The 15,484-nt window shown below is 38.0% G+C and overlaps 1 non-coding gene across 1 annotated transcript; it reads right to left on the bottom strand.

Moving 5' to 3' along the window:
- Positions 1 to 660: 660 nt before the first annotated feature.
- Positions 661 to 823, bottom strand: LOC118725209. The gene has a single exon (XR_004989933.1). It is a non-coding gene; the product is annotated as a U1 spliceosomal RNA (small nuclear RNA).
- Between the last annotated feature and the right edge of the window lie 14,661 nt (positions 824 to 15,484).

Below are 15,484 nucleotides of genomic sequence, written 5' to 3'. Positions count from 1 at the left end.
ATTTGGCAGCTGTATTTTGGGGGTTTATTTATCTTGGGTATTAGGGGGAACTCATAGAAAGCTAGAATGTAAATACAGGTGAGAGGTGATGGTGGTTCACACTTGAGTGGTGGAAGTAGAGATGGGGAAAAAAATACTTAGAATTTAATATAAAGTAGAAGTTTACATGATTGTATAGCCTAAGAAACTAGAAGGGAGAGTGTTCAATAAAATGAAATAGTGAAGGCTACAGATAGATAAGATTTCTTGTGAGAAGATTATGAATTTATACATGGACATGTTAAATTAAAAAATTATAATGCCCTGTTTATGGGCTGGATCCCCAATATGGGACATGCAGGAGACAGCTGATCAATGATTCCGAACAATGATTCTTTCTCATCATTGATGTTTATATCCCTCTCTACCTCTCTCTTCCTCTCTGAAATCAATAAAAATACATTTAAAAACTTCTAAGAGAAAATAAGATGATGATAGATGTATGTTATAAGAATTTACATATGGAAATTTATTTTTAAAATATGAATTAGAGATATAAATTTGAGAGTTGTCAGAGTATAGGTGGTATTTCAGCCACAAGGATGTATGAGATCATCAAGGACTATTTCTTAGGCCTGTTCTTTTGTGTGTTTGTGTGTTTGTTTGTTTGTTTGTTTTTGCCAGGGGAAAGCACAGATACAGTCCTATGCTACCACAAAGTATGCAGTCGAGTTTCCCACATTTGGGGCAATCACAGGGTTCAGCACATCAGAATTCAATGGATAAGCTCAGCCTTGAGAGATCCACCTTCCTAATTATGGTATCTTGCCTACCATGTAAGTATAGGTCTGTTACATTTTAAAAATCAAAAAAGAAGAGAAGGCAACAGAGACCAAGGAGCAATTCTCCAAAAGTAGGAGAAAATCCAAGAGAGTGTTGAGTCCTGAAAGTCCAGTGGTAAAAACAGTATAGAAAGTAGAAAAGAGCTTTGTCACTTGCTTCTGATAAATCAAAGAAACCCAGGCTACAAATACATGACTAAATTTAGGAAACTATATATTATTGGTAGCACTGAGGAAATCAGATTTACTGGCTATAAAGAGTCTGATTGGAAAGGAATTAAGGGGAAATGAAGGGAGAGAACCTGGATACCTCAAATCCATCATCAGAAAAAAATAAGCAGAGGAATTAAAAGAAATCTCAATAGTCCTTCAAGGACCAGGTTGCAGTGGAATGGTTCAAACCATTATTTACTTCTTCTTTTTTCTCATTTCCACAAGTTTTTAGATATGTAACATTAAAAAGACATGAACTTCTCTAAACAAATTTACAGTAAACTGTATGTACTATTATTATACAACTCAGTGTGTTGGTAGTTAATAGTGCTCAATAGAATGAGGTAGTGTTCAATAGAGTTTATTAGAGTAAGGTACTTTATTGAAAACTAGAGGCCCAGTTCATGGAATTCGTGCATGGGTTGGGGGGATGTCCATCAGCCCAGCCTGCATCCTCTCCAATCTGGGACTCCTTGAGGGATGCCAGGCGATCGGGCTGATCAAGGGAAGGCACCAGCTGCTGCAGCCACTGCCAGTCACTGAAGCCACCAAGGTGTTCTCATCAACACCAACTCTAGTACCTTCACCATGAAAAAATGAAAACTTTCTTTGGGCATTTTCAAAATGTATCTTTCATAGGCTATGACCTACCTTCCTTCCTTCCTTCCTTCCTTCCTTCCTTCCTTCCTTCCTTCCTTCCTTCCTTTCTTTCATTCTTTCTTTTTCTTACCTGAGGATATGCTCCCATTGATTTTTAGAGAGTGTGGAAGAGAGAGGGAGAGACAGAGAGAAACGTCAATGTGAGAGGGACACTTTAATTGACCTGGGCCCTTACCAGGGAGGAGCCTGTAATCTAGATACATACCCTTGATCAGAATCAAACCTGGATCCTGCGGTTAGCAGGCTGAGGCTCTATCCTAGGGGTGTCGAACTCAATCAGAGAAGGGGCCAAAATCTAAAATCCAGCCTAAATCGCGGGCCGAATGGTTTACTGAACAGTCATAAACTGTCATTGTGATGGAAACGCAGCGGAGTGCAGTGATGACAGCAAGGTGCAGGCCACATTGCAAGGCCTGGCGGGACGGATTTGGCCCGCGGGCCTTGTATTTGACACATGTGCTCTAGACACTGAGCCAAACCAGCTAGGGCAGGATATGAAATTTCTTAGCCCCTCCAATAGCAGGCCTTTTTTTTTCCTCCAGGAGTGTGGTGGAAAAACCCTAGAACACTGCAAGTGGCAGCCTACAGGGAGTTTAATCAATGAGCTGTCAGAAAGGGTATTTATTCTCAAACTGGTTTGGCTCAGTGGATAGACTGTGGGCCTACAGACTGAAGGGTCCCAGGTTTGGGCATGTACCTTGGTTGGAGGCACATACCCAGTGGGATGCAAGAGGCAGCCAATCGATGTTTCTCTCTCATTGATATTTATGACTGTCTATTCCTCTCCATCTTCTCTGGGGAAAAAAAAATCAATAAAATATATATTTCTAAAAAAAAGGTGTTTTCTCTGCAGTTTATGCAGCCCCTGTGTTGTGTCTACTGGGCTAGAGGCATGTCCCTGCCACCGGTGGTGGTCCCTGGGGTCTCCACACAACCCAAGGTGCTGGGCTGGGGGTGTGGTCATGTACCACCACTTGGTGCTGGAGCTCCTGCAAGCGGCTTGGGCTGGGGTGGGAACATCCCAGTCTCCAAATGCCCCTGAGGTCAGCAGCCAGCCCCCTGTCATGGGTGCCAGGCTGGGGTCATGGACCCAAACCACTGCGTGATGCCAGAGCATTAGCAAGTAGCTGGGTGCAGGGCAGGAACATCCCTGCATCGCCATAGCAGATATTCCCGCCCCACCCCCAGCCTCTTGGCACCTGCACCCATAGGCTCAAAGTGGCCAGGGGGTGTTCTGGGATCCCTGCCACTCAGGGCCTAAGTGCAGGCCTACAGGTTAGGAGCAGCCTGGGTCCAGAGAATGTTCACTGGACCCAGGCTGCTCAGTGCCTGTGTATGCAAATTAACTGGCATCTTTGTTGAGCTAATTTGCATACTCACTCTGATTGGCTGGTGGGCATAGTGGAGTGATGGTTAATTTGCATGTTTCTATTTTATTAGATAGGATAAAACAAGGTAAGTTATCAAATGCAATCATTTCTGAATTAATTGTTACTACTGCTACTACTACTACTAATAATAATAATACACTCTTCAATTACTATTCAGTTTTTACTTAACACAGAACTTGTAAGTATAGTCTTGATCCTTCTTCCTCCTTATAGTTTTATACTTTTCTCATTCGTTTTTAAAATGTTTTTATGTATTTCAGAGAATATAATGGAAAGGGAGAGTAGGATAGAAACATCAATGATGAGAGCATTGATTAGATGCCTCCTGCACACCCCGACACTGGGGATTGAGCTAGCAACACAGGCATGCACCCTCTTGGTTCATGGCTTGATCCTCAACCACTGAGACACACCAGCAGTCTATACTTCTCTCATTCTTCACCCGGTCACCACCTTTGCCAACCTCTCTTCATCTGAGACCAACAACACATATACCATCTTTCATCTTTGAAAGGTACTAGGCATTCTTACATTCTTCTTCAAAATATATTCATAATATGACATTATCTTTATTAATAATATATCATATCTCATATTACAACTCTTTGCCAAAGTGAGGCTGAAGCAGTAAGGCAAGTGTAAAAGAGGTAAATTCATTAGTTATGTTACACACTTTTCTGATTCAAAAGCTTTTGACATGCTGTATGCTCCTATTTACAATCTGTACCTCTTTCTTTGCTTCTCTAACCCTTACTTATTTCACTGCAGCTGGCAGGTTCCATGCTTACAAACTGGAAAACGCATTGTCTATACCCCACATAAATATTCCAGGTATATAAAACCTATATTTTTTTAAACATGGTAGTGGTGAGTATGGGAAAGAGAAACATTTAAATATTTTGTACCAAGTGTCTATCCTCTCAATTTATTTATTTATTTATTTATTTATCTATTTATTTATTTATTTATTTATTTATTGTTGGTTAGGCTCAGTGAAAGATATTCTGGCATTACCGTTTGTAGACATGAGTGCCCAAATCTGTAGATAATTTTAATAAGAGTGTTTTGGGGAGATATGCTTTAGAGCAAGATTTCAAATGCTCTGAAGAATGAAAGACTTGTAGCTTATTTTATACATTTGGAATTAAGCAGGGAACATAAGGAAGATTACATGGAGTGGGGGAAAATAAAGCAAGGATTGCATTACAGAATAATTAACAATATTATGCACTTTGTGGGGGGCTTGGTTTCAGATTATTTCAATGTGCCTACAGTGACAAGGCAACTAAGTAGATGGAAACCTGTAATAGAAAAAGGACATTAGGGGGAAGAAAAAAAAACACTAAGGAAATATGAATAAAATATGGTCTTGTGGTCTTCAGTTAATTCTAACAAATCTGCCAGGCTAATGTAAGGTATAAATCATAGGGAAAACCAGCTATGGGAATATATAAACCCTCTGTGCTATATTGACAACTTTTCTATAAATTTAAATCTATTCTAAAATTTCTTAAGTTTATAACAAAAATTGAAAAATAAGGTAATTTAAAAGAATACATTAGCCAACCTGAAAGAACACCCTTTAAACAAAGCTGGATCAATTTGAACAATGAATGAATAACTTGTATTAGGTTATAACCCAAAATAGAATATACATATTCATAAGTCTATAATAATATACATAAATGATTAGATAAATGAATAAATTTGTGGAGATGAGTCAAATCTTCATTATAAAAGAACTACATTAATATACATAGGTAGGGAAAGTAGATTTACAGTTACAAGTATAGAGTACATGAAACACAGTTACTCTTGTGTTATTATTTATTATTTTCTATATGGAAAACTATAAACCTACTTTTGCCCAAGACTGTATGTATATGTGCCCTTTCTCAGGAGTTAGAACCTAATTGCCTTCTAGGTACTACCTGAAAAGGGACTGCACATAGTGATTTGCTTTCAAAGAATTGAGTATAGAAGGAGAAATTTAGTAATTTTTACAGAGCATGTATGAATCTGGCAAACACTACCTTCAACAAGTGATGAAGATTAATACTCTCAATGATATCATGTTTCTACCTTATCATCTTATATGATGTAATGAGAAGAATACTCTGTGGTATTTTTTTTCAAAAACCTTCATTCAACATAATCATTAAAATAAAATGAGACAAGTCATGAATTGGGTGTATTCTACACTCTGCCCAGTGCTTTTAAAGACTTTCGAGGTACAGGAGACTAGGAAAGACTAAGAAACTGTCTCAGACTGGGAAGATATTACAACTAATTAATCTGAAACCCTAGATTTGAATTTGGATTAGAAGAAGAAAAAAAATTAACAGAAAAATAGGTAAAATCCAAATAAATCCTAGAGTTGTTGACATTAGTATATTAAGGCTAGTTAGTTTTTACAATAGTTTCATGGTGCTATAGGATGTTAAAATTAGAGGAAACAGGGTATGGATTATGTGTGAACAATCTTTATTATCTTTGGAAACTTTAGTAAATAAAATTGAATTAAATTAAAAAGTGTATTTCTAAAGAAATGTGTCATTATTTTATGAATAGTACTACTAGCTGTAGTGAGATGATAATGACGGCTTAATAATTTTTGTCTTTCTATTTTAGATCAATTTCTCAAATTGCTTCTGACTGGGCTAAGTTTGTGATTGCTTTGTAAAAATACAAAAGTGATGTAAATTATATGATGCCAATTTAGAGCCTACTCTTTAGGAAGAGTGGAAGTTTCTCTTCTTCCATTTTTGATTCCTTGTTGTGAAGAATCACATGTACACAAATGAAAGAAATTTGTTCAGCAAACACTAGATTGCTGAACTTCCTTATGCATCACCAACTTGCCAACCATGCGGCTGCATATCATCCAGCCTCAGTCCAGTCACCTGAGCTAAATCAAAGTGAAGAGAAGCTATTCCCACAAAGCATTGATTAATTCACAAAATCATGAGCAAATTAGTAATTGCTGTTCTTTTAAGCCACCAAGCCTTGAGTGATTTGTTATTCAACAATACATAGCTCAAACAAAATTTGATTCCAGAAATGATAGACTTATGAATGATATACTTGAGTGGCAGAGAAAGCTCTTAAGGACTCTACTGGTGAAGGCTGAAAAGACAGTGATATTGTTATTGAATGTAAGAGGGAAATGAAATAAGATTTGCCAGTTTTGTTCCTTGCGATGCTCTGGAAAATAGAACTGCTATTCAGTTTAACTCAGGGATATGACCTAGAAGGTTTCTAGGAAAAATGCAGCAGAGACTAAATGGCTTCCTTGAGTGTTTTACCATAAAGCGCAAAACTGTAAGGGTGAGAATTAACTCTTCAGATTTTAGGTAGAATTTAAAGGCAATGTTGAGAAGCAGCACTGTGTCTGAGAATAAATATTTCTCATTCCAAGACTTGAAACAACAATAATGTAATCATCCATGTAATAAATGGCTTTAGGTAAAAGATTAAATCCAGTGTGACTGTAAATGCAGTAAAGTGAGCGCTTAGAAAAAAAACATCAGTTGTGGGTTATGTGAGTCGCTTTGTTAAGACCTCAGGAAGTTTTAAGGACATGGCACCAGGATCCATGCAGCCTTATAGAAGAGCTTCCAGGTGTTAAGACAGTATTGTTCAACAACAGCCTCAAATATAACCTAAGGTAAAGATGGGACTCTCTAGTAAAACAAATAAACAAACACACACACACACACACACACACACACAGAAAACAACAAAAACAAACAAAAAAAAAAACAAAGGCTTATCTCACATTTTATCTCAATAATTTGAATATAAACTGTATAAATGGAATTCACAAATTTTCAAAAGATTAATCCACTTGACCTTGAGAACTTGAAGAATTAGCCCAAATCTATAGGTATTGCAGGCAAAGCTTGATGGTTGCCTGGCTTCTTCACCCTGAGGGGTGAATTAAAGTTCAATCAACCAAAGGACTTACACGCATGCACATAAGCCTAACCATTGGTCAAGGACAACAGGAGGGTTGGGGCATGCTTGGGGAGGATTTTGGGATGGGAATCAGGCGAAATTGAAGCTGGATTTAATGCAACAAATTAATTAGTCCTAATTTGGCTCTTTGATAAAAATAAGGGTGATTTTAGGAGGCGAGAAATTGTGATTCAATAGAGTATGTAATACACAGTTGTGTATATTAGACTCTAATTCAGTTAATTGTCTTCAAAATTGTATTTGTCATCCACAGACTGAACTGAATCTTGAAAATTTTTTTTTTAGTTTTCTTGAATATTTGGCTCCAAACAAATGTTTCATTTTTATCTGATAATTTGCTTTGCAGTTATTGAGAAGTAAAAAAAAAAAAAAAAAAAAATTTGGAGCTTTGCACTTGCAAATTACAGGTAAAGGACTCTATATAACCTTGAGAATCATCACAATAGTACACAGTTAAACAATCTTAGTGACTAATGCTCTCTAAATCATGCAGAATTTATATCACTAGAGACATTCAAACTCCAGATAAGGAGAATTTATGAGCTTGTCACTGCTTACTTTCATTCCAGCAAAAGAAACTTTGAGCCTTCCATCTAAAACTATCCTTGATTGGCAGCCTTGCAAACTCAGAAACAGGTTTATGATTTGTTCTTATCATTACCTTTGTTTTCTTTTTCTTCTGTTTTCATAGGCATACCCCTTATTAAATACATGATTGCTTGTTTACATAATATAGGTCTTATTTTGTAAAGCTGGTCTTCATCACAGCATCCTGAATTCAATTTTATGACTACATAATCGAGTCAATGAAATATGAAGCATTCTACCAACTTTGCTTCTGGATATCATTCCATATCAACATGATGATGTTTTGGGGATTCCAGCCTCGCAGGAAGAACCAGCTAGCAGATCACTGTTCTAGTCTCAGATCCCATTCCCTCGTTTCCTTTAGATCAGGCAGGAGAGGCTCCCGTACCTTATATAAGTAGGAACCATCACCCTTGTCAGCAGGAAGCAGTTACTGAAGACTGACCAGTCTCTCTCATCACCATAAATGGTTCACGGATGGAAGTATCTCAGGGTGAAATGAGACAGGCTGGTAAACCAGAACAAACAGGAGAAGAAAACTGAGCCATAGTTAAATGGCAGATCAATTTATAGCCATCTAGTAAATCTCAAATTCCTATCTTCCTTAACCAAGGACACTTAAGAGTAAATAGTTTCCACTTCTCACCAACCATAGGGTAAATAGCTTAAAATCATTCTACTTATGGAGATAGAAAACAGAAATCTAGGTAATACCATTTGTGCCAACCATACCCATGGACAGATGAAGTTAGGGTAATAAATCTCATTTTGGTGCATCAGCATAAAGCTAAGATACATTGAGATCCTCCCCTAAGCTCTCCCCTATACTTCCAGCCTTTAAAACCCTCTAGATCAGTGGTTTTCAACCTTTCTAATGCCATGACCCTTTAATACAATTGCTCATGTTGTGGTGACCCCCAACCATAAAATTATTTTCCTTGCTACTTCATAACTGTAATTATGCTACTGTTATGATTCATAATGTAAATATTTGTGTTTTCCGATGGTCTTAGGCTCAATAGCAGCGGTTCTCAACTTGTGGGTCGCGACCCACAGGTTGAAAACCTCTAGCAGTGTTGCCTAATGACCCTAACCGTAAGACCATCGGAAAACACAGATATTTACATTATGATTCGTTAACAGTAGCAAAATTACAGTTATGAAGAAGCAAGGAAAATAATTTTATGGTTGGGGGTCACCACAACATGAGCAATTGTATTAAAAGGTCATGGCATTAGAAAGGTTGAGAACCACTTCTCTAGACAAAGGACCCATCAGGAGGTCAGTCTCTCAGGAGCACAACCCAAACTTTCCCTCCCCCTTCTTTTTGCTGCTAGGCACATTACCTATGCATTTTTTTTCTCTCCTAAGCCCTTCTTCAGCCTCTGTGACTTGTTTCCTGAGCCTACACAGTCCAGCTGGCTCACGTCTACAACCGCTGTAACTTTCTAAGTAAAATTTCTCTTGTAAGTTGAAAACAAACAAACATTAATACACTTGGACTGAAAGGGAAAGAGACATTTAAAAATAAAGAGTGGCCTCAAAGCCATTAGCCATCCAGGAGTGTGACCCAGACTGAGAAATCTGGGCAGCTGCTAAGAATGCAACTGTGCATTGCACTCTCCTGATGCCTGACATTTTATTCGGGTGTATGGAGGGCACAACAATGTTAATTTACTTCATGGTTTTGTAGTTACTTCATTATAAACCACATCTAAAAAGCCACCCCTGTACCTGCATCAACTGGTATACAGGAAAATATTATTGACTTGAGTATGATGGCTAATGAGGAAAATCTTCATGGCTTATAGGGAGAAAGACACTTTTACATGAGAGAGTTATACAAATAATTATGGCTAGTGGGCATAATGTTGCAGATTAAAGAGAATTATAAATTCTTTGTCACTTCCCTCGTTGAAATGTGTGGTCTAGTTCTCTACCCACTAGAATCTGAACTGCACAACTGGATCCATGACAGTTCAGTAGAACGCCTTGGTAATGAATGACTCTGCAACAATTTCAGCTGACTTGTTTTTTTCTTTTTTTTTTTTTCTTAAGATAGATTTTCCTTATTGATGCCCCCAACAATATTTCTTTAGATACAGGAGTTCTTGGAACTCCAATACTCAGGAGAAAACAAGTTAAGATTGCTTTATTCTACAACTCATTACCAGTAACATACTGCAAAGCAAGAGAGATTGGAAGAAGCGCAGAAGGGAAGGGGAGTGAGGGCAGGAAGATAAAGAAAAGGAATTCAGTGGATTTCTTGGGAACTATCAAGACCTTGCAAGCACAGCTCTTTTCTGCAGATTATTTTCCGTTTGTGTACACAATGGAACCAAAATAGAGAATCCCTTGAGAACCTGAAGAGGTGCAACATTAAAAGCTATGATTATCCAGTAGAAAGTGTTCCAGCCTTCAGTTGCCAGCCACTTTCTCTTCCTGTTCCCAAGAGTTAGAGGGATGAAAAAGTCTTCCCAGGGATGGTCTTTGGTCCAACTCACCCTCAGGTGGGAACTTCTGCACAGGTGACTTGGGTCCCTCAGCCAGAGAACTGGACTTATAGGGGTTGCCCATAGTACTTAACTAAAATTGACCAAGCATAAACTAAACACAGACACAAGAGTTAAAATGCATGAATCCCAAGGTTTATTTACCAGAGTCCTGGTGGTTTCCAGAAGCCTAGGCAGGTCACCTGGAGATCCGTGCCAACAGATACACACACTGGACAGGAACACGTTGCTGCAGCGTCTCGGTCAGGAACGAGGCCTCAGAAGTTTGGCTCACAGGCAGAGTGACAGCTTCACTCAGGCAGAGTCTCATGCAGTGTTTCGAACGGGGAGAAGAGAGAGGGAGAGCACGTCGGGTGGAGGAGCCCTTCGTGGTCTCTGCCCAGTGCCTCTAGGTCCCTTCTTTTATGGCCATTTCTGGGTGTTCCCTTGTTCCTTCTGGGTGCTACCAATAGATCTGCAGTGTGACTATTCGGGCACTCTCCAGGTACCTTTTGCCTCAGTTTCCAACTTTTCAGATGAACACTTGTAAGGGCATTCACACAGTTTCAACTTTCCAGATAAGCACATGTTAGGGCATTCACACAGTTAGGGGCTCAAAGTCAGTTTTAAAACTCAAGTTTTACAAAATGGATTCAACTCACATTATATGGAGTTACTTATACTAAGCCTAAAACACATTTCAAATAATTTCTTTTACTTAAAATAAAATCAGAATAAGATCAAAAATAGAATTCACACTTAAACTATAAAAATAAATGCTTTCATTCCTATTTTAAATCACACAATTATTCTTACACTGTTTTAAATCCTTAAATCATCCCACTAATATAACTATAACAGTCTTCATTTCTTTCTTCTTGGCATCTGGGTGAGCAGGTTCACACCTTGAGGAAGTCGGATGTTGTTGGCTGCATACATGTGTGCATACAGGCTTTAGGGCACTTATTGTGGTAGTCTGCAATCTGTGCATCAGGTTAATGGTGTTGTCTGGGATGCAGGTATCGGTGTGGCCAGGGAACAGCATGAAGCTAATGTAGCCAATGCTGTCACCCACAGCGGCATCAGTGTCTTTCAGTTCCAGAAAAGGATCCATGTGGCTATTCAAGCTCTGTGTCTTTCTTCTTGAAATCTATTCAATAGTCTGCCATGCTGGGGCGGGAGGGGGGTGGGGGGAAGCCCACATAACCACGTGAATGAGAATTTAGACTCCAGTAATAGGTCCCAGCAGAGCTTCTAGGCAACAACCAGCTAGGTTACAATTAGCCCAGTACAGTTGCTCCTCCCTAACCAGGAGGTAAATAGTGAAGTTGCTATACACAGAATAGAGATGAGCTATCTCCAATGAGCATTGCTCAACTAAAACAATGAAAGAGATCAACTGCAAACCAATTTGTTTTAAAACTTAGTATTTAGAGAAGAAATGCATCAGTAAATAACCAAAATGCTAGTTCTCACCTCATTCTTTTTTTATGACAGTGACAGTAAACAATGGTAGGTTAGAATAAATTAGAATGAAAACAATATATTTTCATCAAAATTTTAAAAATAAATAACGAGTGATTGAAATAATGTTGATATTTGCTACATGCCACCAATATATATGTCCCTCTTTCTTAAATTAGGATTGCTTTAAAAACCAAGTTACTTTCATTAATTTGATATTCACTTAGTGTGACAATCTTTTGAATTTTTCACTATAGTAAAATTTAATGATATTTTTACATTAAATCTACATTTATGCTTAAAAATGAAAATTCATTTCCACCTGGTTATCATTAAATTCTTGTGACAAATTTACCTTGAAATAAGGCCTTAAATAATAAATTCTAATGTTTTCCTGGCTATTGTTGTACTTGATGGTATTCTCTGACAATTTACATATTTGCATTTATCTGTCCTAATTTACTATCATTATAATTTAATGAATGCTTTATTTTTACATATACTATGCCATCTAGTGACAAAAAAATTAAATATAAAGCATATTTTAAGGCATTTTAAAGAAAAGTTGTATGATAATTTGAACTTGTTTTATTTAGTATAAAAATAAATTATAGCTTTATATTTTCTTTTAAAATTATTTTCAAATTTGGAAAACCATTTAAAAGTCATCACCTTTAAGAAACTCTATGACATATATATCTAATATATATATTTTTATTGAAATTCAATTCTACAGTAAGAAAAATGAGCTGATGTTTAATATTTTCTTCCAAAATTAATCATATTTTTGTACTTTATCTGGACAAAAAGTCTTATAATTTAAATATAATATTCTGTTTATATTTTGTATTATAACTCATTAATTTATTCATCTAGCAATTAACAAGAATATGTAACACTTTGTGTCTCTCATATTTTCTTTATAATAAAAAAACAGTGTATTTTCTCCAGGTAAGTATATTCTTAATATTAATACATGCAACATATTATATTCTAAATATAAAACATTATTTTCATAATTCTCATATTGCCTATTTGGGCCATTGTATAGATGCAGGCATTGAGATTTAGAAAGACTATGTGACATGTCTCTGATAATAAATGGCAGAGCTAGTGCTTGAAAAGAGGTATTCACATACAAAAATAAAAATTAAAACTCTACTGAGGTAAAAACATTCCAAATATACAACTTTCTCTGATATTGATAGGGTTGGTGACTAATGTTTTTGTTTTTCTCTTCTACCTTATAATTCTAAGCATCTCATTCATTTTTCTAAGCTTGATGATTTTTCAGATACAACTGTAAAAAAATATGGACATCCTATAGCTATTTCACATAAATTACTCCTTAGCAAGAAATTTATGAGATTAAGCAATTGAGACAAGAATTTAAAACATTTTTCAACTACTTTGATATTCTAATCAAAACTTTGGAAACTTTCTCCAAAAATACTCATTCTTCTAAAGCCCAGCCTATCAAAGTGATCCTGAGGGAAATTTGACCTTAAGGTTTGCCTCTGTATTCATAAATATCCTAAAGAATTCATTAATTAAATTCATGATTGGAACTAGTTTGTTTGAAAGGAGGGCAAAGAGTAAAAATTTACTTAGCTTTTGAATATAAAGCTTTATAAAAATAAGATATTTTTATATTTTTTATTCTTTGCATTTATTAAATAAAGAACTAGGTCATAGAGTTTAACAAAAGGGAATTCCCAACTAGATACTTAAAGGATAGAAGGAAATACTCCCAGACTTGGTCCCAGGAGTTATTATGGGGAAAAACCACAGATGCAAAACCAAGAACGTAGGTATATATCTTAATCTGACTTGCACAGACTTCAAACCTGGTTGTAAATGTATTGTATACATCTTTGGACACATCATATCTAAGATTTAGAAAGAAGATATTCCTCAGAATGCTCTTTTCTAACACCAGTGACTTCCAGTAAAGAAAAGTGGGAAGATTAGTATTATTATTTGGCAAGAGGAATTAGCTGGTACTCTTGAAGATCCTCCAATCTCCATTTAGCATGGTGAGGCCCCTCAGAATCTCTACATGAAATATCTTTCTCTGTAGAGTCAAGAGAAGTAACCAAACTGGGAGCCTAGAAGACCTCTACCACTGTGCAATAGTAGAAAGGCGAAAGTCACTGAGAAAAGACAGTGGAAAACAACTCTGAAAAGAATCCAAACGTAGAATGTGTATGGTGAAAGACAAGGATCCAATTTCTTTCTTTTGCATGTAGATGTCCAGCTTTCTCAACATCATTTGTTGAAAATACATTATCTCCCCTATGTGTGTTATTAGCACTCTTGTAGGTTTTCTATTCTGTGCCTTTGGTCTATATATCTATTTTTTATGGCAGTTCAATGCTGTGTTAATGAGTGTTAATAAGGATGTGGAAAAACTGAACCCTTATGCACTCTTGGTGAAAATAAAAAATGGTATAGCTACTAGGAAAAACAACATGGTGGTTCCTCAAAAATTAAAAATAGAACTACCATGTGACCCCAAAATCCAACCTCTGGGTCTATATGTAAAAGAACTAAAATCAGTATCACAAAGAGTTACCTGAGCTCTAGTATTATTATTATTATTATTCAATGTCCATCAATAGATGGATGGATTAAGAAAATGTAGCATATAAGCACAATAAAATATTACTCAATATTTAATATAGAGATCCTGTCACATGTGTAATATGGATCCTGTCACATGTGTAATATGGATGAACCTGGAGGATATTATGTTGAATGAAATTGGAACATCTATAAAGTTTTAATCATGCAAGATAAATAAGTTCTAGAGATACTTATAGTTAACAATATGATACAGTGCTTATCTATACTAACAAAAGGGTAATATGCTAATTAGACTGGGAGGTCTTCCAGACATCCTTCTGATCAAAGCCATGGTGGTGATGGGGTTAAGGCAGGGGCAGTTAGAGGTAATCAGGCTGGCAGGAAAGGACAGTTGGGGGTGAACAGGCCAGCAGGGGGACAATTGGCAGCAAGCTGGCTGGCAGGGGACACAAGTAGGCCAGTGGGGGAAGTACTTGGGAGCGAGCTGGCCAGAGGGGAGAAGTTGAGGGCAAGCAGGCCGGCAGGGGGGACAGTTGGGGGTGAGCAGGCCAGCAGGGGGGACAGTTGGGGACAAGCAGGCCAGCAGGGGGGGATAGTTGGGAGTGAGCAGGTCAGCGGGAGAGGGGCAGTTGGGAGAGATCAGGCCAGTGAAAGGGACAGTTGGGGTTGAACAGGCTGGCGGGGGGAGGGGGGGACAGTTGGGGGTGAGCTTTGTGCTGGGGGCGACAGGTGGGGGCAAGCAGACTGGGGGGAGGAGGCAATGGGGGTTGAACAGATTGGCAGGTCAGCAGGGGGCGGGGCAGTTGGGAGAGATCAGGCAGTTGGGAGCAGGCAAGTCAGGGGGGTAGGGGGGGACAGTTGGAAGAGATCATGCCAGTGGGAGTGACCGTTGGTGGCGAACAGTAGGCAGGGGGGACAGTTGGGGGCGAGCAGATCAACCTGGGGGGCAGTTAGGGATGAGCTGGTAAGTGGGGGATGGCAGTTGGGAGCAAGCAGACTAGTAGGGGGAGCAATTGTGGACAAGCAGGCTAGTGGGGAGGCAGTTGGGGATAATCAGTTTGGCAGGGGTGGGCAGTTAGGGGTGATTAGGCCAGAAGGGAGGCAGTTGGGATTGATCAGGCCAGCAGGCAGAGTTGTTAGGGGCAATCAGACAAGCAGGCAGATGAGTGGTTAGATTAGAAGACCGCAATCCCAGATTTCAAGTCCCAGATTTACTGTATTTTTCGGACCATAAGACGCACTTTTTTCCCCCCAGAAGTGGGGGGAAAAAGTCCCTGCGTCTTATGGTCCA

The sequence above is a fragment of the Pipistrellus kuhlii genome, unplaced genomic scaffold, assembly GCF_014108245.1.
Source record: "Pipistrellus kuhlii isolate mPipKuh1 unplaced genomic scaffold, mPipKuh1.p scaffold_m20_p_2, whole genome shotgun sequence".
Lineage (NCBI taxonomy): Eukaryota > Metazoa > Chordata > Mammalia > Chiroptera > Vespertilionidae > Pipistrellus > Pipistrellus kuhlii.
Note: the sequence above shows the minus strand (reverse complement) of the source record. Positions and strands in the feature narration are given on the sequence as shown.